This window comes from Gorilla gorilla, chromosome 15 (genome assembly GCF_029281585.2).
Source record: "Gorilla gorilla gorilla isolate KB3781 chromosome 15, NHGRI_mGorGor1-v2.1_pri, whole genome shotgun sequence".
In the NCBI taxonomy this organism is placed as follows: Eukaryota; Metazoa; Chordata; class Mammalia; order Primates; family Hominidae; genus Gorilla; species Gorilla gorilla.
Genome location: NC_073239.2, coordinates 92,061,592 through 92,086,316, shown reverse-complemented (window position 1 = coordinate 92,086,316; position 24,725 = coordinate 92,061,592). Strand labels below are relative to the sequence as shown.

The 24,725-nt window shown below is 45.5% G+C and overlaps 1 pseudogene; it reads left to right on the top strand.

The window, feature by feature from the left end:
• The first annotated feature begins 24,022 nt into the window (after positions 1–24,022).
• LOC115930715 (uncharacterized) lies at positions 24,023–24,186 on the top strand (annotated as a pseudogene).
• Positions 24,187–24,725: the final 539 nt, after the last annotated feature.

The window sequence follows — 24,725 nt, the reverse complement described above, 5'->3', positions numbered from 1 at the left end:
AAGGAACCAGCCGTGGGAAACTGAGTGAGAAAAGCAGTCCAGATGGAAAGAATAGCAACTGCAGTGTCCCTAAGGCAGAGCCAGCTTGACTGTTTGAGGAACAGAGAGAAAGGCAGTGTGGCTAGAGTGTGGGGGTGGGGGAAGTGGCAGGAGTGAGGTCTGAGAAGCAAGCAGAGGCCACATCCTGTAGGGATTAAGGGTTTTGTTGAAGGTTTGTTTGGAATCCATTGGAGGCTTTGCAGGGGAGTGATACAATCTGTTTAAAAGATCATTTTGCAGGCCACGTGCGGTGGCACATGCCTGCAATCCCAGCACTTTGGGAGGCTGAGGCAGGTGGATCCCTTGAGGTCAGGAGTTTGAGATCAGCCTGGCTAACACGGTGAAACCTCATCTCTACTAAAAATACAAAAATTAGCCAGGTGTGGTGGCACGTGCCTGTAATCCCAGCTAGTCAGGAGACTGAGGCAGGAGAATCACTTGAGCCTGGGAGGTAGAGGTTGTAGTGAGTAGAGATCGTGCCACCACACTCCAGCTTGGATGACAGAGTGAGACTCCATCTCAAAAGAAAAAAAAAAAGATCATTTTGCAGCCTGTGCAATATATCAGACCCTGTCTCTACAAAAAAACAAAATAAAAAATTAGCTGGGGCCAGGCGCAGTGGCTCACGCCTATAATCCCAGCACTTTGGGAGGCCGAGTGGGTGGATCACAAGGTCGATTTCATCCTGGCCAATATGGTGAAACCCTGTCTCTACTAAAAATACAAAAATGAAAATTAGCTGGGTGTGGTGGCGCACACCTGTAGTCCTAGCTACTCAGGAGGCTGAGGCAGGAGAATCGCTTAAACCTGGCAGGTGGAGGTTGCAGTGAGTCGAGATCATGCCATTGCACTCCAGCCTGGGTGACAGAGCGAGACTCTGTCTCAAAAAAAAAAAAAAAAATTAGCTAGGCACATGCCTGTCGTCCCACCTACTTGCAAGACTGAGGCAGGAGGATCACTTGAGCCCAAAAGGTCAAGGTTGCAATGAGCTGTGATCACACCACTGCACTCCAGCCTGGACGACAGCAAGACTCAGTGTCAAAAAAATTTAATAAATAAAAATACTTTTTAAAAAATAAAAGATCATTTTGGCTGTGGTGTGGAAAATAAGGCATATGGTGGCAGGAAGACCAATGAAAAGGCAATTGCAAAAGTTTAGGAAAGAATGATGGTGTTTTAGGCCAGGTAGGAGCAGCAAAGATGGAGAGAAATGGAAGACACAGGGGATGTGTTGGAGGCAGAGTGGATGGGTCTTGCTGACGGATTCGATGTGGAGGTGAGGGAAAGAGTCAAGGATGATTCCTGAGAGAAGGAAGGCCACTCTTACAGACTAAGGGGCACCAGTGACGGGGAGGAGGCAGTCGGGGGTTCCAGCTAGTGAACAGCAGTGTGGGCATACATGACACCAGGTAGAGTCAGCCAAGCTCACACAGTTTTACTTCAGAAGCTTCAGCACCAGCCTCAGGTTCCTCGTCTGTAAAATGGCCATGACAATAACATCCTGAGCATTTCATTTCAAAGTTAAACGAGAAGGTGCATGAAGGGTCAGTGGTGAGCTAATGCATAGTGAATGTCCTTACCCATTTCCTCTTCCTAGAATGCACCCTCCCACCGTGAGCTTCGGTCCGTCTGCGGAGCCGTCCCGGGGAGTGAGTGTACTTCCCTTGCTCGTTGGGGAGTGTCATACTCCCCAGGGAGAACCCGATTCACCCACTCACTGGTTGGGTAATTCTTGTACTTTTGGTACTCCCCGCAGGCGGGGCTGGGACAATAGGGAAATCATTGCCCCAGGGCTAAGGTTTTTTTAGGGGATGAGTGAGACCCAGGATTCTTGGGGTCCTGGACTTCCCCAAAAAAGGGTAAGAATGAGAAGGGAGCAGGAAGAGTAGGAGGCTGTGGGTGCTGCTCCTCTGTTTATGTGGGATCCAGGGAGGCAGGACCCCCAGAGACCGGGGGCTCTCTGCTCATGGCTCCTCCCCTGGTCCAGTGATTCAATGAACAGACAGGGCCCCAGGAACTTGCCTTGGCTTGTACTTGGGGAAATGCTTCCGGATCTCCTATAACTAGAGTCAGAGAGCAGGGGCCAGGCCACCTAAAAGTGGCTCTCACCACTGTCTCCCTCCTGGCTCCCCAGACAGCACAAGTGCTAACCTTTTTAAAAGTTATATATGTATATGTATGTGCATATGTATGTATATATACACACATATGTCATATTTTGTAAGTATGTATATGTATAGAAAGACTAAAAAACAGACATTAAAATGTTAAAGGTAGATTTTCTCTAGGTGGCAGAATTGTGAATTATTTTTATCTGTGATTTTTCTGTATTTTCTGCAATGTGTTTTTTCCCAAAAGGGCAAAATATTACAACTAAAGAACTTCTAAAATATCTTTCTTTCAAAGTGCTCAAAATCTTCCATGATTCTGATCTCTCCCTGAAACCCTCAGCAGGGGGAGAATTTGTATAAGAGTGATAGTAAAGATCGTTCTTTTTTTTTTTTTTTTTTTTTGAGACCGAGTCTCGCTCTGTCACCCAGGATAGAATGCAGTGGCATGATATCGGCTCACTGCAACCTCTATCTCCTGGGTTCAAGCGATTCTCCTGCCTCAGCCTCCCAAGTAGCTGGGATTACAGGTGCCCACCACTACACCCAGCTGCTCTTTGTATTTTTTTTTCTTCTTCTTTTTTTTTGGAGATGGAGTCTCGCTCTGTTGCCCAGGCTGGAGTGCAGTGGCGCAATCTCGGCTCACTGCAAGCTCCGTCTCCCAGGTTCATGCCATTCTCCTGCCTCAGCCTCCGGAGTAGCTGGGACTATGCGTGCCCGCCACCACACCCAGCTAATTTTTTGTATTTTTGTAGAGACGGGGTTTCACTGTGTTAACCAGGATGGTCTCGATCTCCTGACCTCGTGATCCACCCGCCTTGGCCTCCCAAAGTGCTGGGATTACAGGCATGAGCCACCACGCCCAGCCTACTCTTTGTATTTTTAGTAGAGACAGGGTTTCACCATGTTGGCCAGGCTGGTCTCAAACTCTTGACCTCAAGTGATCTGCCCACCGTGGCCTCCCAAACTGCTGGGATTACAGGCATGAGCCACCACGCCTGGCCCATTCATTCTTTTATTTAACAAATATTCATGTGCTTAATGTGTATTATTTCTGGACTCTATAGGAATAAAAGATGTTTAGGATACAGTTCCTGTCCTTTTTTTTTTTTTTTTTTTTGATACTGAGTCTCACTCTGTTGCCCAGGCTGGAGTGCAGTGGCGTGATCTCGGCTCACTGCAACCTCCGCCTCCCAGGTTCAAGCAATTCTCCTGCCTCAGCCTCCTGAGTAGCTGAGATTACAGGCATGCGCCACCGTGCCTGGCTAATTTTGTATTTTTAGTAGAGATGGGGTTTCACCACATTGGCCAGGCTGGTCTCAAACTCCTAACCTTGTGATCCACCCCCCTTGGCCTCCCAAAGTGCTGGGATTATAGGCGTGAGCCACCGTGCCCAGCCCTGTCCTCTTTTTAATTTAGATTTAAAAAAAATTAGGCTGGGCAGTGGCTCATGCTTGTAATCCCAGCACTTTGGGAGGCCAAAGCAGGAGGATTGCATGAGGCCAAGGGTCCAAGACCAGCCTGGGCAACATAGCAAGACCCCACCTCTACAAAAATAAAAATAAAAAATTAGCAAAAAAAAAAAAAATTAAAGTAGAAAAAGGCAAGGAAATGAATGAATAATGTGGAAAATTAGGGGTCCTGAGGAGGATGACACAACTACCATCTGGAGACATTAAAAGTTATTGTATGCAAGAAATGGGATTTTTGGCTGGGCGAGGTGCCCATACCTATAATATCAGCACTTTGGGAGGCTGAAGTGGGCAGATCACTTGAGGTTAGGAGTTCAAGTCCTGCCTGGGCAGCATAATGAGAACCTTCTCTACAAAAAAAAAAAAAAAGAAAAAGTAGCCAGATGTGATGGCATGCTCCTGTAGTCCCAGCTACTCAGGAGGCCAAGGCGGGAGGATTGCTTGAGCCCTGGAGGTTGAGGTTGCAGTGAGCTGTGGGGGAACCACTGCACTCCAGCCTGTGTGACAGAGCGAGACCCCATATCAAAAGAAAAAGAAAAAAAGAAATAGAATTTCTGAGCCTCAAGGAGTGGATAAGACTTGGAGAAGTGGAACAGGTGGAAGGGCATTCCAGGAAAGGTCAATGACATAAGCAAAGACACTGAGGCAGAGATGTGCCAGGGTAGTTTGGAAAATAGCAAGTAAAGGACATTGACTCTCTTGACTGTCATGGCTAACAAGTAATGGTTTACCATATATGTATATAGGTATATATATACATATATGTTCCTTCCCTTGGGAGTTTTGCTCACAGTGATCCTATAAAGTAGATGGGCCAGTAGCATGCTCCCATTTCATAGATGAGGAAACTAAAAGTCTGCTGAGACAATGGCTTCTATCTGAGGCCTCCAAGGCAAAGTGGAAGATATAGAAGGATAAAGTTTTCAGATCTCCTAACCCCATGGGTGCTCACACCTGGGAAAGAACCTGTGGATACAGACGGAAGGTTTCTCATCAAGAAGAAAACCAAGGCACTAAGGATATGGAGCAGCATTCCGTTACTCATAAATCAATGACCAAACCAACATGCCCTCTATGTGCATATAGGCTGTACATCATTGCTTGAGCATAGAGAAAGGTATAGAAAACTATATACCATGCTGTCAACATTGATTTGGGTGGGGGAAGGTACAGGAAAAGAGAGAAGGAAGGTGGGAAAAAAGAAATACTGAATAAAAAGTTTTCAAGAACACAGTTAGAAAAAGCATAAAAATGTTTGTTGGAGGCATAGTTTATAATCACAAAACGTGAACAACTAAAATGTTTAGGTATAGATTTTAGTTAAAATACTTATAGCACAGTATTCATGCCATCAGAAAGCTTTCTTGCCCTTAAAAATGATGAAGAGACTCATCAGTTTTCTAATTATGTTTAAAAAATAAAATAAAATCACCAATTTCCAATCATATTCAAAAATAAATAAAAATGATAAAAAGCACATATAATTATCAACATTAAATGATGTTTAGAGAAAAAAATTTTTTTTTTTTCTGAGACAGACTCTCATTCTGTCGCCAGGCTGGAGTGCAGTAGCACAATCTCAGCTTACTGTAACTTCTGCCTCCTGGGTTCAAGCGATTTTCCTGCCTCAGTCTCCCGAGTAGCTGGGATTACAGGCGTGCGCCACTATGCCCAGCTAATTTTTGTATTTTTAGTAGAGACGGGGTTTCATCATGTTGACCAGGATGATCTCGATATATTGACCTCGTGATCCGCCCGCTCGGCCTCCCAAAGTGCTAGGATTACAAGCGTGAGCCACCACACCCGGCCACTTTGCAGTTTTTCTAAATTAAATTAATTTTTTTAACAAGCAGATTGCTTTTTAAGATAAGGAAAGTTAACAAGGATTCTAATCTGCTTTTGAGTTACATTTTCTGGGCGGGCACGGTGGCTCATGCCTGTAATCCCAGCACTTTTGGAGGCCAAGGCTGGCGGATCACGAGGTCAGGAGTTCAAGACAAGCCTGGCAACATGGTGAAACCCCATCTCCACTAAAAATACAAAAATTAGCCGGGCAAGGTGGCGGGTGCCTGTAATCCCAGCTACTTGGGAGGCCAAGGCAGGAGAATTACTTGAACCTGGGAGGCGGAGGTTGCAGTGAGTGAAGATGACGCCACTGCACTCCAGCCTGGGTGACAACAGCAAGACTCCGTCTCAAAAAACAATAATAATAAAATAAAATAAATTACATTTTCTTAGTTGCTGGACTTAATCTCAGGCATTCTCCTTCCTTTGTTTTACTAATTGCTCTGCTGGTGCACCTGCCCACGTGGCACACCACTTCCATCTCGCACGGCTGCTGCCAGCTCTGTGCACTTCCTAAAATGTCTCACCAGGGAAGAAAGACAACCTGCGGCCCATCCTGGGGCTTATTCAGAACAGATCCTACAGCCCCAAAATAAACAGCCAGGGTGTTTCCTCTTCCTAAAGGGGAAGCAGAAGCTCCTGGTGAGCAGAGGGAAGGGTGAGCCCTGTCTAGACCACCATCCCGGGGGAATTCTGTCCACACAGTTCCCCATGGAAATCCCCAAGGCCTAGAGCAGCTCTGCTGACTCAGGCCATTCTAATTGTGTCTCGGAAGCCGGCCAACCTTCCCTCTCCAGCACCCTCCATCCCATACCTCCTGAGGAAGGCAAAAGATCCCAGAGGCACCTACCTGGGTGCAGGGTGAGCTTCCAAAAGACAGTCTGCTTAGGTGAGGTAATGGGTCCAATTAGAGTTTTCTTGATTGATTGGGCTTTCAGGTCTCACTTTGAGCACTGCCTGGAGATAATCCTCTGCTCCTATTTTCCCTGGCTGGGGTATGGCCCAAAGGGACTCCGAGAGTAGCTGCATTTTACTGGTGCACGTAAATTGCTCCATGTTCATTTCTGAGTAAAAGAATCAAGTGCAGTGCATGGGCAATTTACCCCTCAGGTTATATTTGACAATGTCTAGTGACATCTTGGGTCATCACAACTGTGTGCTACTGGCATCCAGTAAACATCCTCCAATGCTCAGGATAGCACACAGCTCCTCCTGACCCTACCAAATAATTAACCAGCCCTAAATGCCAATAATGCAGAGATTGGGAAACCCTGGTCTAAGGTGTGCCCTGTACTTAATAGATGCAAAGAAAGGGGGCACTAGGGAATCCCAAGACTCGGGGATATCTGGAAGATCCACTGGGAGGAGGATTTTCCTAAAGAATATGAGCAATATTTCCAAACTGCTGGCTCCCACCAAAAACATGGTATATTTCTGTTTCTTTTTTTTTTTCTTTTTTGAGACAGAGTCTTGCTCTGTCACCCAGGCTAGAGTGCAGTGGCACGATCTCAGCTCACTGCAACTTCCGACTCTCTGGTTCAAGAGATTGTCCTGCCTCAGCCTCCCAAGTAGTTGGGATTACAGGCACGTGCCACCACACCCAGCTAATTTTTGTATTTTTAGTAGAGACAGGGTTTCACCATGTTGGCCAGGATAGTCTCGATCTCCTGACCTCGTGATCTGCCCACCTTGGCCTCCCAAAGTGCTGGGATTACAGGCGTGAGCCACCGTGCCCAGCCTATTTCAAAAAGACTTTTAAAAGCTATTATGCTATAGGTAGTTTTTTTTTTTTTTTTTTTTTTAGTTTAGAGGCAGAGTCTCTCTCACTCTGTCGTCCAGGCTGGAGTGCAGTGAAATGATCATGGCTTACTGCAGCCTCAACCTTCTAGGCTCAAGCTATCCTCTGGCCTCTACCTCCTGAGTAGCTTGGACTACAGGCACGCACCATCACATCACACTAATTTTCTATTTTTTATAGAGATGGGGTCTCACTATGTTGCCCAGGCTGGGTTCAAGCAATCCTCCTCCTGCCCAGCCTCCCAGAGTGCTGGGATTACAGGCATGAGCTGCCGTGCCTGGTCACAAGTACTTTTTTTTTTTTTTTGAGACAGAGTCTCACTCTGTAGCCCTGGCTGGAGTGCATTGGCGTGATCTGGGCTCATTGCAGCCTCCACCTCCAGGGTTCAAGCGATTCTCCTGCCTCATCCTCCTGAATAGCTGAGACTGCAGGCGCTCACTGCCGCGCCCGGCTAATTTTCGTATTTTTAGTGGAGACAGGGTTTCACCATGTTGGCCAGGCTGGTCTCAAACTCCTGACCTCAAGTGATCTGCCCACCTCAGCCTCCCAGAGTGCTGGGATTACAGGTGTGAGCCACCGTTCCAGCCACTTTTCATATTTTTAAGGAAGAAAAAAAAGCATATGGGAAAGGACAGGGGATGGAAGGAGAAAAATCTGGATTCTGGCCACTAGCTTTGCTCTGATTCCGAGCACTTGGTAATTAGACATAGACTCTTCTGTCAGGAATCTGGCAAATAAAACAAAAGAATAGGATCCATATTTGTTATGTTAACCCTTGTAATTGTCTGGAAGCTTGACCATGCCTGAAAGTATATCAACACAAGAAAAAGTGAACTAAAAATTTAATAACATTCTGGTTCATTTAACTAACAGGTGGTCAAATGTCTATAGTTGAAGTTGCATCCGTGAACATTTGAATTAACTATGGCTGCAGTGATAACACTTGCCAGATCTTTGCTTTACTTCTCCCTGCAAATCCTGGGTATTTACTTGGGTACCTTGAGCCTCTGGTAAAATGCTATTGCATGTCCTCCTCCTTCGACTCTGTTCCCAAGAGCTGCTTTGATTTGACAAGCCTCCACTGAGCCCTTCAAATGTGCCCTGCAGTGTAGTAGTTGCTGTGGATACACTCATAGTACGTGGATGCTAATTTGGGATTAGTATGGCATTTTGAGACAGAAGGCTTGAAAAAAATGGTACTGCCTCTAATGGAAGAGGACACTAAGTGAGTGAGTGGGAGCTGGGTTGGTCTGGAAGACAATGACTCAGGACATGAGGTGATCAGGTCATCCCAGTGGAAAATGTTTATGAAGTTGTTGGAGCTGAAGGGTTGGATCTTAGGTGAGAATATGAGCTCAAGAACTAAATGTGGAAGTCTTCCACATAAAGGTGAGTCCACTGAGAAGGGCAGAAAATAGAACAGAAGCCCACCGGCTAAACCTTGAGGTGCAATTCAGAGATGAAAGGTAGGAGGAGGCTAAGAAAGCAGCCAAGGAGATGAGTAAGAACAACTGGAGAAATAGGAAGAAAGCCAGGAGAGCTCAGCACTATTGCAGTTTAGAGTGAAGTGTGTTTTGCTCTGCTTTTTTGTTGTTGCTGTTTTAATTTTTATTTTATTTTATTTTATGAGACAGGGTCTCCTTATGTTGACCAGGCTGGTCTTCAACCCATGAGCTCAAATGATCCTCCTGCCTCAGCCTCCCAAGTAGCTGACATTCCAGACATATGCCGCCATACCAGCTTTGTTGGATTTTTGTTTTTGTTGTTGTTGTTTGGTTTTTGAGACAGGGTTTCACTCTGTCCCCCAGACTGGAGTGCAGTGGCACAATCATGGCTCACTGCAGCCTCCACCTCCCAGGCTCAAGTGGTCTTCCCACCTCAGCCTCCCAAGTGGCTGGGACTACAGGCAAGCACCACCACACCAAGCTAATTTTTAAATTTTTTGTGGAGATGGGTGTCTCTTTATGTTGCCCAGGCTAGGGTTTTATTTTTATTTTTATTTTTAGATGGAGTCTCGCTCTGTCACCAGGCTGGAGTGCAGTGGCACGACCGTGGCTCACTGCAACCTCCACCTCCCAGGTTCAAGCAATTCTCCTGCCTCAGCCTCCTGAGTAGCTGGGATTACAGGCACACGCCACCACACCAGCTAATTTTTGTATTTTTAATAGAGATGGGGTTTCACCATGTTGGCCAGGATGGTCTCCATCTCCTGACCTTCTGATCCTCCCGCCTCAGCCGCTTAAAGTGCTGAGACTACAGGTGCGAGCCACTGCACCTGGCTAGGTTTTATTTTTTAAAGGGACAATAAAAAGGTTTCAAAGCTTCATAGCATGAGCACTGAGAAAAGGCCTCTAGGGTGTAAGATGACCAACATCCTAGTTTGCCCAATATTGTCCCAGTTTTAGCACTGCCAAGTCCCACATCCCAGGAAACATCTTAGTCCCGGGCAAACAGGACCGTTAGGATGTGCAGAGCCTTACACTAAGATACTAAGTTGGGCAACCAGGAATGTCAATACATACCCTCTAAAAGACCACATTAAAAAAAAAAAATTAGATCCTGCATTTGCCACATCCTCTGGGCATGACCTTGGCCCGGACATAGGCCAGGGTTAATAAACTGTACTCACTGGATCCAGTCTTTGAAAACCTTTGATCGCTTTTGAAGTTTTTGGCCTGGAAGCATTTCCTATCATAAAATTTAGTTAAGTCAAACTCTTATTTGGCTCAAGTGCTCTTTCTCTGCATTGCCTTCACCCAAGCGATGGCTTTTACTGGAAACTCAGGGGTCAAGATAGAGCTGACGGCTTTCAGAAAAGAGAGTAAGCCTCAAAACTGATGCACCTGATAGAAAGATTAAAGAAAATTAGTTCACTCCATCAAAGCTGGAGATCCAATTTTAAGGAAACTGCAACAGACATGGGGAGCTACAAGGTATATCTCTGGCAACTTCCAGGGCCTGTGGCTTTTCTGAAGACCCAAGGTATTGTGTTTTAGTTAGCAGTTATCACAAGGCTCTTTTTCCAATAGTATCTTGTGGTGCTTGGAAGTCGGAGGAAACTGAATGGCTTGCATGGTTTTTGTTTTTGTTTTTTACATGCCTTTGGTTCTGCCCATTTCCTCTAAGCTGGAGGCCCAAAACTGGCAGCTTGGATGGACCAATTCAGCCTGCAAGTGTGTTTTGTTTGGCCTACATGTTGTTGTTTTTAAAATTTTGAATTAGTTGCCAACATTTAAAAATCAGTAGATTTCACACACAAAAATCCAGATTTCCTGCTTTTCTTGAAAAATTGGAAGATCTGAAGACAAGGGGGCTGCAGGTTCACGTGGCAACAATAGACAGGACCTGAGCAGCAAGACCCCCTTTGGATGAGACCTGGGTCCCTCCCCGAGCTCCAGCCCCACCTAGCTCTCTACTTTCCTGTCCTTTACCTACCAGGCCTATTCCTAAGACTCCACAGAGAATGAGGCTTCCAAAATACCTCAGTCATTAGTTCTGAACCACTTGCCTTGACCTATTTCCTGCCCTACATCCCAACATGTTCCCAAGCCTTGGAGGTTCCGACGTCATGACTGCTTTCTTGTTTGTGGATTCAGCTCATCCTCCTGGACTGACACCTGGTACCATTCCCTCCCACTACCACCACCAGGTTACCTGTGCTCCCTGCCCACCCTGCCCCTGCCCCACCAAACCACAAAGACACACCCATGCTCCGGGCTGCTGGCAGCCACAAAAACCAAACCACAGGCCCCTCTACTTGGTCTGCTCTCACTTTATATCTATCCCTGATCTTTTTTCCCACTCCCCACTTCTTTCAGGTCCCACCTGGTTGCTGACCCTTCAACTTTCTCTTTTGTTTCCATCCTTGAAATCATCCCTTGGACTTCACCACAGAGTTCAGCTCTTCTTGCTGTGATGCTTGGCCTCTCTCAAGATGGAGTTTAAACTTTGCTTATGCTTCTACTTACAAAATCTTCAACTCAACCCAGCTCCAGGCATTGGAAATGTATTAGCCAGAGTACTGCTAGCTGCTATAACAAACACATCCCTAAAAAAATGATAATCGGCCAGGCGTGGTGGTTCATGCCTGTAATCCCAGCACTTTGGAAGGCCGAGGCGAGTGGATCACCTGAGCTCAGGAGTTTGAGACCAGCCTGGGCAACATGGTGAAACCCAATCTCTACAAGAAATACAAAAATTAGCTGGGTGCAGTGGCATGCACCTGTAGTCCCAGCTGCTGGGAGGCTGAGGCAAGAGAATTGCTTGAGCCCAGGAGGTGGAGGTTGCAGTGAGCCAAGAAAATGCCACTGCACTCCAGCCTGGGAGTGAGACCCTGTCTCAAAAAATAAACAAATAAATAAATAATTGTTAAAATGATAATCACAATAATATCCACTTTGGCCTTAACTAGAGCATGGCAGAAACAACAAAAGGCAGTTAATGTGGTATGAACTAAGTTCTTGTGTCAAGTTGCCGGCACATTATCTTTGTTCCTTTAATGAGGAGGACTTCGCTTGCAGATATGGCTCATGACTAACTTAAGTGGTCCGATCTTTGGGCAATTGCCCTTACTTTGTGTGCTTCTTGGTCCAGTAATGGAAGCCACGAGCAGTAGGTAATTGTAGCAGCCTCAACTATCAAATAATATTAGAAGTCAACAGCTATAATCTGAAAAAAAAAATTCCCAACATTTCAGCAGCTTAACATAATGAAAGTTTGTTTCTCACTTACATAACAGTCAAATGTAAGTTGTCCTGGTCCTAGCCTTTTTCCACCTGTGGCTCAGCCATCTTCCAGAGCCTCAGAATCTTCTTTATCCAGCTGGTGGAGAGCAAAAAGGAGAGAGTGGCAAAGGAATCCCTACTTTTTAACTGCCTCTTGGAAGTGATACACATCGTTTCTACTCATATTCCATTGGTGAGAGCTAATCATGGATCCCTACCTAAATGCAAGAGGAGATGGGGAATATAGTCTGTGGTGAGGTGCCACCCCCAGTGACAATGACATGCAATGGTAGTAAGGGCTTCAATTTTGGTTGGACAGCTGGCTATCTCTGTCACAGCACCAAGTCCAAGCAGAGGCCCACATTGCTGGTTCCCTGAATGAGCAATGCAAACGTTTTGCCACTGTGAAGTAACCGTGGAAGTGCGTATCCTATTTCCCATTAGGGATGAGAAAGAAACTGCACATTTTCCTCCAGGATTATAGTAGCAGTCAGAACTCTCTATGGTAACTGATAGAAACCCAAATCAGCCTAAGAAAAAGGGCACATAGGCCAGGCACAGTGGCTCATGCCTGTAATCCCAGAACTTTGGGAGGCCGAGGTGGGCAGATCACTTGAGGCCAGGAGTTCGAGACCAGCCTGGCCAACATTGCAAAACCCCATCTCCACTAAAAATACAATAAAAAATTAGCAGGGTGTGGTGAAGCATGCCTGTAATCCCAGCTACTAGGGAGGCTGAGGCACGAGAATTCCTTGAACCCAGGAGGCGGAGGTTACAGTGAGTCAAGATCATGCCACTGCACTCCAACCTGGGTGACAGAGCCAGACCCTGTCTCAAAAAACAAAAACAAAAAAAAAAAAGAGAAAAAAAGAAGAGAAAAAGGGCACATGTTGGCTGTCATAATTGGGAAGTCCAGGGGGTTGAGTTGGTCTAAAGTACAATTGCATCGAGGCACTCAAACATGAATATTAGTTATTTCTTCCTCTCTCCGTTTCCACATCCTGGCTGAGTTCTCTCTTTTCTCCTGTAGATATTCTCCACGTGGCAGGGAAGGTGGCTGACAGCTGCCCTTGACTCACATCCTTCCAATCCCACGTTCTAAAAGGCAAAAGCCCTTCTCCTCTAGCCCCAAGTTTTAAAACCACAGAGAAGGCTGTGATTGGCCTGGCAGGGGTCACTGGTCTACCAGAGAGACGAGTGAACTAAGAGTTCCTTTCCCACCACATTGAAGTGGGGTAAGAGCAGCTTCCTCAAGAAAGCAGGTACTGTAGGACAGACAAAGCAATAAATGTCTGCCACAAACACGATGTAGACTCTCCTTTGACCACACAACCTCTGACCATATACCTATGTGGCCAGCCCAGACTCTGAGCCTCAGTGCAGGTCCTGGTGAGCTGCCTCCTGAGACCAGAGCACACCCACTGTGCACTGTTTTAGTTAAGGTTATAGTTTCTACAAGAGTTAATAAGGTCTTCACGACTTCCTATGAATTCACTGGAAGGAACCGGAAAAGGGCTATTGGTAAGTTTTTATAAGATTTGAAGAAAAAGTTCCATCAAAGGGGTATACTTGCATAATGAATATCATTGGAAAATGCATGCTTTTTAGGCAGGAATTTACTTCAAACGTTGACTTACCTCATTTACTCATCCATCCAACAAATAATTATTAAGCACCTGTAATGAGCCTCATTTGGAGTCAGGGGCTGGACATGCAATGGTGGGTAAGTTCAAGTCCATGGTCTCACCAGACTTAATGTCTCTAGTATATAAGAATACAGAGAAATACAGTTGAGGCAAAATGTGATGCCATGACCAAGTGTTTAAGATAATATTGTTACATAAACAAATAAACATACAAAGACATTTCTTCCAAGCATGGAAGAAGTTCCTGATATCCTCAAGAAAGAAAAATAGGAATCAGGAACCAACGGCAGTCAGGCTGTCTTGGAATTCATGATATATGGCAAAGCACTTCTGGAGTGTTGGTGCCACTGGTATGCCACATTGCCAGGTACATTCTTGGGACCAGCCACCATCTGATCCCTTCCTTGATTGCTACTTAGGTTTGGATAGAGAATCTTTTCCATGAATACACATTTCCAACCTATTGTTAAATCAATGGCAATTGTTTTATATTTATAAAAACTTGTTTTATATTTATGGAATACTATTATCCAAGATGAAGAAAATCTATACAGCTATCTACCTCTTAATTTTTTTAGTATTTTTTTTCTTTTTTTTTTTTTTGAGACAGATTCTTGCTCTGTCCCCCAGGCTGGAGTGCAATGGCGTGATCTCGGCTCACTGCAACCTCTGCCTCCTGGGTTCAAGTGATTCTCCTGCCTCAGCCTCCTGAGTAGCTGGGACTACAGGTGCCTGCCACTACACCCAGCTAATTTTTGTATTTTTAGTAGAGAAGGGGTTTCTCCATGTTGGCCAGGCTGGTCTTGAACTCCTGACCTCAAGTGATCCACCCACCTCAGCCTTCCAAAGTGCTGGGATTACAGGCATGAGCCACTGGGCCCGGCCCAGTAAATTTTTTATTTTGAAATAATTTTAGATTTACAGAGAAATTGCAAAGATAACACAGAGAGTTCCCATATACCCTTTATCCAGTTTCTCCTGCATTCTTACATTACCATGGTACATTTGTCAAAACTCAGAAACCCACACTGGTACATTACTAGGAACGAAACTCCCTGCTTTATTCTGATTTCACCGGTTTTTCTTCTAATGTTTTTTTCCCTGTTCCAGGATCCAACCCTGGATATGACATTGCATTTAATAGCTCTTGATTTTTGAAGATCATTATTCTTCAGGCATGAGTCAATGCTTCTTCTTTTCCTCCTTGCTGCCAATGTTTTAGATATTTCATGGTTCATTAGTACCTCCACCAGAGTGTGAGCAAGGGAAGGAAACCGTTTTGAAATGCAAATCAGCCAAATGTTGTTATTTATTCATTTGTGGCAGTTAGCTCGGTTACTAATAAGGCCAAGGTTACTGGCTTCACCTCTGTAAATGAGTCAGCTGCCTTAGCAATGACGGGGGAGATTTTGTCCAGTGGCCATTATTTGCACCCCAAACCCTGTTAAGCTTCTCTTAAATGCAAACTTTTCACCACTGTGAGGTAATGGAGGTAATGGTGGGAGTGTATATCCAATTACCTTGCTACTCCAGGTGTGACTCCTGAACCAGCAGCATCAACATCATCTGGACGTTTTTAGAAATGCAGACGCTCAGGTGCTACCCAGATCCAAGAAGGAATCTGCACTTTAACAAGATACCCAAGTAATTAAGAAGCATGGCCATGGCCAGGCGCGGTGGCTCACGCCTGTAATCCCAGCACTTTGGAGGCCGAGGCAGGTGGATCATCTGAGGTCGGGAGTTCAAGACCAGCCTGATCAACATGGAGAAACCCCATCTGTATTAAAATACAAAATTAGCCAGGCATGGCGGTGCATGCCTGTAATCCCAGCTACTCGGGAGGCTGAGGCAGGAGAATCACTTGATCCCAGGAGGCAGAGGTTGCAGTGAGCCAAGATCGTGCCACTGCACTCCAGCCTGGATGACAGAGCGAGACTCCATCTCAAAAAAAAAAAAAAAAAGCATGGCCATGCAACAAATATTTATTGAGAAACTACTCTGTGTCAGGTGCTGGAGTTTCAAAAGTAAAAAAAAAAAGAAAACATCTCTCTGTTATTCTAGACTTATAGTCTAGTAGAGAATAACAGGTACAATTATAAAGACAATTGTATTGATGGGGTACTACCAGGGAACAAAAGAGGGCCTACTCTTGAACTGGGAGACCAGAGAAGATTCTCAGAGAATGTCATATTTAGCTGAGACCTGAAGAATAAGAAGATTTAGCCAGCTGAAAGAAGGAGGAAGATACAGGGGGTGAGGATGGAGAAAAGCAAGTTAGGGATGTAGGAACTCAGAGGCAAGGCAGACCACGGTGGCTTCTGCAAATTGCACATAGTTCAACACAGCGAGAACATCAAACGCCAACACTGGGAATGTTTGAGGTGGATGATCTGGAGATTTTCTTCCCTCTCTAGTCATCAGCATCATCAACTCATATTATTGAGCATCTACTATATGCTGAGCACCATGATAGGTGTTGAGGATATGGGTAACAAATGTCACAAACCCATTATACACAGGACATCAGTCTAGGTTTGCTACATACTATAACAACTGGAGGGAAGAGGTACACATACATCAGAGGTCCTGCGGGAATGCTCAGGAATCGCCCCCGGGCAGAAGAGTCCAAGGGAGGCCAAGCCTGGAATCAGATAGGGTAAGTGGAGTATGTCAAATATTGAGAGGCTAAACAAAGGGGTCCCAGCTAAAGCATGCCATAATAAAAGAGTACATGGCTGTGGCTCACACCTGTAATCCCAGCACTTTGGAAGGCAGAGGCGAGCAGATTACCTGAGGTCAGGAGTTCGGGACCAGCCTGGTCAACATGATGAAACCCCATCTCTACTAAAAATACAAAAATTAAGGCCGGGCATGGTGGCTCACGCCTATAATACCAGCACTTTGGGAGGATGAGGCAGGTGGATCACGAGGTCAGGAGTTTGAGACCAGCCTGACCAACATGGTGAAACCCCATCTCTACTAAAAATACAAAAAATTAGCTGGGCGTGGCGGCACGTGCCTGTAATCCCAGTTACTCAGGAGGCTGAGGCAGGAGAATCGCTTGAACCTGGGAGGCAGAGGTTGCAGTGAGCTGAGATCACGCCACTGCACTCCAGACTGGGCGACAGAGTGAGACTCTGTCTCAAAAAAAAAAAAAAAAAAGCCTGGAATGATGGTGCGCGCCTGTAGTCCCAGCTACTTGAGAGGCTGAGGCACAAGAATTGCTTGAACCCGGAAGGCAGAGGTTGCAGTGAGCTGAGATCACCTCACTGCACTCCAGCCTGGGTGCCAGAGCCAGACTCTGTCTCCAAAAAAAAAAAAAAAAAAAAAAAAAAGAGTCACTTAGGGCTAGAAGGTGCTGCTGAGGAGGTCAACATTGGGCAGGGCATGAGAGGTATATTAGTTTTCTATTCCTCTGTAACAAGTCACTACAAACTTAGTGGCTTAAACACACCCATTTATTAGCTCATGGTTCTGTGGAATTCATGGTTCAGAGTCCAGCAGGCTCAGCTGAGCTCTCTGCTTAGGTTTTCACGCAGCTGAAGTCAATATATCAACCACGCTGGGTTCTTATCTAGAGGTGCTGGGGAAGAGCCCACTACTAAACCCATTCAGGTTGTTGCCAAAATCCAATTCCTCATGGCTGTAGGACTGAGATCCCTGTTCCCTTGTTCGCTGCTATCTGGAATCCGCTCCCTGTAAGTAGATGCCCCCATGTTCTTCTCAAACTCCCCCCCTCCATCTTCAAAGTCAGCCGCAGTGCATCGTCCTTTGAATCTCTGACTTTCTCCTCTGCTACTATCCAGGGACAGCCCTCTGCCCTCAAAGGCCCACATGATTAGGCCAGGCAGACCTGGATAATCTCCCTGTCTTGAAACAGAACACAATCATGGAACTGAAATCCCATAATATTCAGAGGTTCCTGGGATTTGGACATCTTTTGGGAATCATTTTAGAAATGTTGTCTCCTACAAGAGCAAGGAATCAAAATAGAGGCTTAGAATTTTAACTGGCAGGCCTTTGTAGCAGCCAAAGTTCTGTGAGCATAGAAGTGGGGTCTGCATTCTGATGGCCCCCTGGGAGGTGTGCCTTTGCACTGTATGAGTACACACATTTGCAAAAGGTCTCATACCCACTCCGTTACTTCTGTGATCTCCTAGGATATTCCGATAGTCATAGTGATTTTGGAGGCCAGGATCCTCCTTCCTCTGAATTAGGTCAGGCTGCAAATCTTCTTGCTGTCCCCATGAAGGGTCCCTGTTATGTCCCACAACAGCCCAGATCTGGAGCTCAGTCCTGTTCTCGTTTTGTTTGTTTGTTTGTTTGTTTGTTTGTTTTTTGGGACAGTCTCGCTCTGTCGCCCAGGCTGGAGTACAGTGGTGCAATCTTGGTTCACTGTAACCACCGCCTCTCAGGTTCAAGCAATTCTTTGTCTCAGTTTCCTAAGTAGCTGGGAGTACAGGCACGTACCACCACGCCTGGCTAATTTTTTGTATTTTTAGTAGAGATGGGGTTTCACCATCTTGGCCAGGCTGGTCTTGAACTCCTGACCTGGTGATCCACCTGCCTCGGCCTCCCAAAGTGCTGGGATTACAGGCGTGAGCCACCGTGCCCGGCTTCCTTTCTAGTCATGGCACAAAAACCCACTGTCTGTGGCGTTGGTGGGTGCAGCAGTGGACTTTAATGAGGGTTTGAGCCATGCCCTCCATCCTCTTTCCAATAGCACCAAGCATCTCACTCCTCAGAGGGCCTTCATCCTTCTTGGCTCTCTTCCTTCTCTCTCCTCCAATGTCGCTTCTCTCAGTGCTTTACCTCGTCCCTGTTTCTCAAAAGCCAGCCCTGTGTCTCCTTTTTTCTTATGCACAGGGATTCCCTTTTCCCCACCTCCGCAGCAGAATGTTTCCACTTCCGATGATTTGGCTAAGGCTTTGCCTGTCACTGCCTGTAAGGATCTACCAGATTAATTCCTTAAATCAAGACCACCCTCCTCCCACGCCTTCGTCTTGCAATGGGAATGAAGGTGAAGGTGGTTTCCTTCTTCCACCTTCACCTGTTATGGATGGAATGAATGAATGGAAGTACCCAGTAACACAGGAACATGGGGGTGGGAGGAGCACCTCCCCAAGCAGGTTACAGGGAAGCAAAGCCCTGAAAGGGTGACTAGGAGGGTGGAAACCAGATCCCAACTGAGAAAAAGAGGATTTTTTTGGTTTTGTTCTTGTTTTTGAAACAGGGTCTTGCTCTGTCACCCAGGCTGGAGTGCAATGGCGCCATTCTGCTCCCTGCAGCTTCAACCCCCTGGGCTCAAGTGATCCTCCCACCTCAGCCTCCCAAGTAGATGGGGTCTTGCTATGTTCCCCAGGCTGGTCTCAAACTCCACAAGCAATCCTCCCACCTTGGCCTCCCAAAGTGCTGGGATTACAGGTGTGAGCCACTGCACTCAGCCTTTACTGGGCTTTATTATTATTGTTATTATTTTTGAGACACAGTCTCTCTCTGCTGCCCAGGCTGGAGTGCAGTGGCCCAATCTCAGCTCACTGCAATCTCTGCCTCCCGGGTTCAAGAGATTCTCCTGCCTCAGCCTCCCGAGTAGCTGGAATTACAGGAACATGCCTCTGTGCCCGGCTAATTTTTTTATTTTTTGTAGAGACAAGTTCTCACTATGTTGCCCAGGCTGGTCTCTAACTCCTGGGCTCAAGTGACTCTCCCACCTTGGCCTGCCAAAGTGCTGGGATTACAGACATGAGCCACTGTGCCCAGCTAGGAGTTTTTTTTTTTTACCAATACAGACAGAAGAGAGTGGGAGAACAAGGCCTGCTTTAGGAAGTGAGGAAAATGCACAGAATTGGCCTTGAAGGAAGACTGAGACTCAAGTTAGTCAACAGGAAGAGGACAAGGCTTTCCAGGCAGAACCCTATTAACCAGGAAGGCAGGAAGGGGGGGACTGTTTGGCTGTTTCTTATTCAATCACTAGAGCTCTTTAACCAGAATGGAGGGCTGTCATAGAATGTGCCAGGTGTTAAGGGATGAGAGGTTAACTAAGGGCGAACTTGTAAAAGGTATAGTATATAAGGCTATTACTTCCCCCAGGCAATGAGGAGCCATTGAGGTTTTGGTGTGGCATGTCAGTTTGTGCTAGCAAGGTCACTTTTATTGACTTAACCTGTATGTTTGTAAGTGTGTAACTTCAGATTACACAAAACCTGGTTTTACACACATACGCACATGCATACTCCCCTAATTCACATAAGAGCGACTATTTGGTAACATAAGAACCTGTATTAATGGTGGGTTTCTGTGGTCTTTTTTTCCTGCCTTTGGCTTAGTGATTTCTTAGTTCACTGAGAATCAGCAGCACAGCTGCCACTAATAGGCAATTTGATGAATATGACTAATTGGCTCTCAGCATCCATTCTCACCTTTCTTTTCTTTCTTTTTTCTTTTTCTTTTTCTTTTTTTTTTTTTTTTTTGAGACATGGTGGTCTCACTCTGTCACCCAGGCTGGAGTACAGTGGCATGACCTCAGCTCATTGCAACCTCTGCCTCCTGGGTTCAAGCAATTCTCCTGCCTCAGCCTCCCAAGCAGCTGGGATTACAGGGGTGAGCCACCACGCCCAGCGTACTGGACTTTCTTATGTTAAAAAAGCTCTCCAGCTACAAACTCAGACTCCCTCAAGTTAGAGTTCTGGATGATGCGAGTAGGCCTCATTAAATTTGATGCACTCGTGAGAGATTTGAAAGGCAAAAGGAAGTTGAGTCATGGGCCCCTTTCTTCCTGCTTTGGCCACGTTCTGCTGTAAGCAATGTCAAGGAGATGTGGGGATCCACAGCAGCAGTCCAGTGTGTAATTTCCAGATCCATGACTATCTACTGGAACTTGTGGCAGAGGAGGTGGAGGTGATACCTAATCCCTGGATTACAGCTGTGGTCGTGGTGAAACCTTAAACTGAGCCGTCCCATTAGCAGCCTCCTGATTATGAAGGAGTTACAGGTCCCCTGGGAGGTCAGTTCTGGGGTGCTCGGGTACTCAGTCCAAGAGGGAGCTCCGTTCCCAACCTTCTGATAATATAAAATTATTAATTTCCTGCCGGGTTCGGTGGCTCATGCCTGTAATCCCAACACTTTGGGAGGCCAAAGCAGATGGATCACCTGAAGTCAGGAGTTCAAGACCAGCCTCGCCAACATAGTGAAACCCCGTCTCTACTGAAAATACAAAAATTAGCTGGGCATGGTGGCAGGCACCTGTAATCCCAGCTACTCCAAAGGTTGAGGCAGGAGAATCGCTTGAACCTGGGAAGAGGAGGTTGCAGTAAGCCGAGATCATGCCACTGTACTCCAGCCTGGATGACAGAGCAAGACTCCATCTCAAAAAAAAAAAAATTATTAATTTCCTTCTTGCTTAAAATACCTTGGGTAGCTTCTGTTTCTTGCTCTGAACCTTGACTTCTGCAATGAGAGGATATGTACAAAAGGATAACTTTTCAATAAATAGACTCAAAAAAATCTTACATTTGGCACCAAAACTACAATGAATTACAGGGTCTGGAATCACTGGCCTCTTAGCTCATGGACATTCCTAAGCTAATGTTCCCAAACTGTGATACATATACCTCTAGTGGCACACAGGAGGATTTTAGCACATGAGTGAACATTTACACAATTTCAATAAGTGTATATTTATTTTAATGTGTACTAGAAAAAAATTTATAGGTAGCATACCAGACCCGATTTCATGAATCAGCAACTTCACGAATATGATTGTTTACAGCAAGGCTAGCATAGGTAGTGACTATGCCAGCAAAAATATGTTAATTAATGAAAAGTATAAAATAAATAGCAGATGGATAACATGAAGATTTGGCAAAAATCATGAGGATGGTATTCAAACAACTGAAGTTTGGCAAACCCTTTCCTAGTTATTCATTCTTATGAGTCCCCTCACTATAGGAATGGGGAAAAGCCAGTTGGCACCGTAAGTCCTATTCGCCCACCTGTACCACACTCCTACTCCCAAAGATCACCATTCCTTTTAAACTCCAGCAATTACTGAAAAGTCAATACTGTTCTTCAGTGTCCTAGAGAAAACTCCCAGAACCTGAGGTTTATCACATGCCAAGGCTGAATGAGCCCATCAGCAGGACCAAAGGGTGGAGTTGGGAGGAGAAACTGCAAAATGAGCCTGGCTCCAGGAACAGCATGTATTCAGTACAGAGCCATAAGTTCAGAAATACCAGACTTGGGTGTGTTTGTTATGGAGACTTACTATAGCGAAAGGAAAAGCTGACAAAGTCATCTCTCGAGTCCCTGTCAAAAGCCACAAGCCCCAGACACACTAACAAAATAAGGCGACAGTTAGGAGCCAACATACCTCTCTGTCCTTGTTTTCATTCCAAAGACCTCAGAAGAGATCTTGCAGATATATGACTCTAAATGTAATGAGTACAAATTGCAAGTACTCAAAAGCTAAGCTTTGATAATGCTTAACTGCAAGAGCAAAGAGATAAGATGAGACATTGGACTAGAGGACATTTAGAAAAAAGGGTCTAATAGATCAATGGTTTCCAAATGCCCATCTACACAGACCAGTGTTTTCTATGGAGGATGGCTGTGTGTTTTAAAATTGTAGATTCCCAGTCACTTCCCAGAGAGGATTCTGGTGTAGGCTGGAGATGAACTCCTGGGGTCCCAACTGCCCCAGATGGCTCAATCGAGTTTACAAACTACTTTTTGAGCCCTTGTGCCTCATATCTGGTTACTTCGTTCCATTCTCCGCCAGCCCAGCCTGGTTCATTCCTTCCACAATGGTTGACAGCTAATAGCTTTCTAACACATCTCCTGCCTCTCTCTGTCTCTCTCTCTCTCTCTTTCTTTCTTTTTTTTTTTTTTTTTTTAGATGGAGTTTTGCTCTTGTCACCCAGACTGGAGTGCAATGACATGGTCTCAGCTCACTGTGACTTCCACCTCCCAGGTTCAAGTGATTCTCCTGTCTCAGCTTCCCAAGCAGCTAGGACTGCAGGCACGTGCTACCAGGCCCAGCTAATTTTTGTATTTTTAGTAGAGACGGGGTTTCACCATGTTGGCCCAGCTGGTTTCGAACTCTTGACCTCAAGTGATCTGCCCCCCTCAGCCTCCCAAAATGCTGGGATTACAGGCATGAGCCACCACAGCTGGCCCTCTCTCTTTTTTTCTTTTTTTTTTTTTTTTTGGCCGGGCGCAGTGGCTCCCACCTGTAATCCCAGCACTTTGGGAGGCCAAGGCGGGCAGATCACGAGATCAGGAGATCGAGATCATCCTGGCTAACATGGTGAAACCCTGTCTCTACTAAAAATATAAAAAAATTAGCCGGGCGTGGTGGCGGGCACCTGTAGTCCCAGCTACTTGGGAGGCTGAGGCAGGAGAATGGCGTGAACCTGGGAGGTGGAGCTTGCAGTGAGCCGAGATCGCACCACTGCACTCCAGCCTGGGTGACAGAGCGAGACTCCATCTCAAAAAAAAAAAAAAAAACAAACTCCATTTAAAAAAGAAAAAAAATAAAAACAAAGGAAAAAGAGAGAGCAATGTCCAGTGGCTACTAGAGCAGACATGTCTCGTCTGTCTGGCCAGCATCTGTTCCTTTGGAATTTGTCTCCTTTTCTCTGTTGTGCAGAATTCTGGAGGTCAGCCAGTCCCAGGTCCCATGAAGGGGGCACATGACCTAAGCTAAGCCATTCAGACTCACCTGGGCATTTGAATTTTGAACAGAGATTCAGGGATGGGAAGTTTGAAGTTGAATCATGAGTTAATCCCCAGGAGATCCCCTCTTGCCTGGTCAGATTTTCCTTCAATTCTATAAACTCCCCAATATCCTTCCTTCAGATGGCTTTTTTTTTTCCTGTTAACTCAGAATTGGTTCTTATCTCCTGAAACTGCAGAGCCCTGATATAGTCCTCCATCGTCCATAGAATGAAGCTTACCAAGTTCTCACCCTATATTACAGATTCTCCCCATTCTGTTTATGTCTCACATGATGGCTCTGCCCCAACTAAGCTTTAAGCCCCTATGTGATGATTTTCTGTGAGCCAGCAATTAGATAGTCTGCATTTTATAAGCAAGGAGGATATATAACTCATGTCTATAAGGCCTTGAGGTCCTGTGCTAGATGGCATGCTATGTTTTGATCAGATTTAATTGAGAACTAGCTCTGATATTTTATTTATGTATTTATTTATTTATTGTAGAGATGCGTAGTCTTGCCATCTTGCCCAGGCTGGTCTTGAACTCCTGGGCTCAAGCAATCCTCCCACTTCAGCCTCCCAAAGTGCTGGGATTATAGGTGTGAGGCACCATGCCTGGCCCTACATATTCTAAAATAAGAAAAGGTGTTCTGCTATTTAGAAATGACTGCCAAATCACCATTCTTTTCTTGGGTTTGTGCTACTGTCCAATGAGCGCATAGTGAGGGCAGTACTGCTAACACATACCAAAAAAAAAAAGCAAAAATAAACATAAAAAACAGAAGTACTTTCCAGAGACTAGGATTACAGACAACCTGGATATAAACTAAGTTCTGGAGGCATTTTAAAAAGAGTATTCTAAAGAGTATATTCTAGGCCAGGCACGGTGGATCACACCTGTAATCCCAGCACTTTGGGAGGCCGAGGTGGATGGAACTCCTGAGGTCAGGAGTTTGAGGCCAGCCTGGCCAACATGGTGAAACCCCATCTCTACTAAAATGTATATAAACTAGCCAGGTGTGGTGGTGCATGCCTGTAATTCCAGTTACTTGGGAGGCTGAGGTGAGACAATCACTTAAACCTGGGAGGCAGAGGTTGCAGTGAGCCAAGATCACGCCACTGCATTCCAGCCTGGACAACAGAGCAAGACTTCGTCTCAAAAAATAAATAAATAAATAAATAAATAAATAACTTTAAAAAGAGCATATCTTATTCCTTTGGTTGGAAATTAGATTTGGAAGTTTAAGATAGAGGGCCCAAACAAACTAGCCCACTGACTCTTAATGAGGCCAAATCCCTCTGGGTTGTTGTATCCTGGGAATTTAAATCAAGTGGAATATATGTATATATTCTGCAAAAGGAAAGGAGTGCAAATTCGTA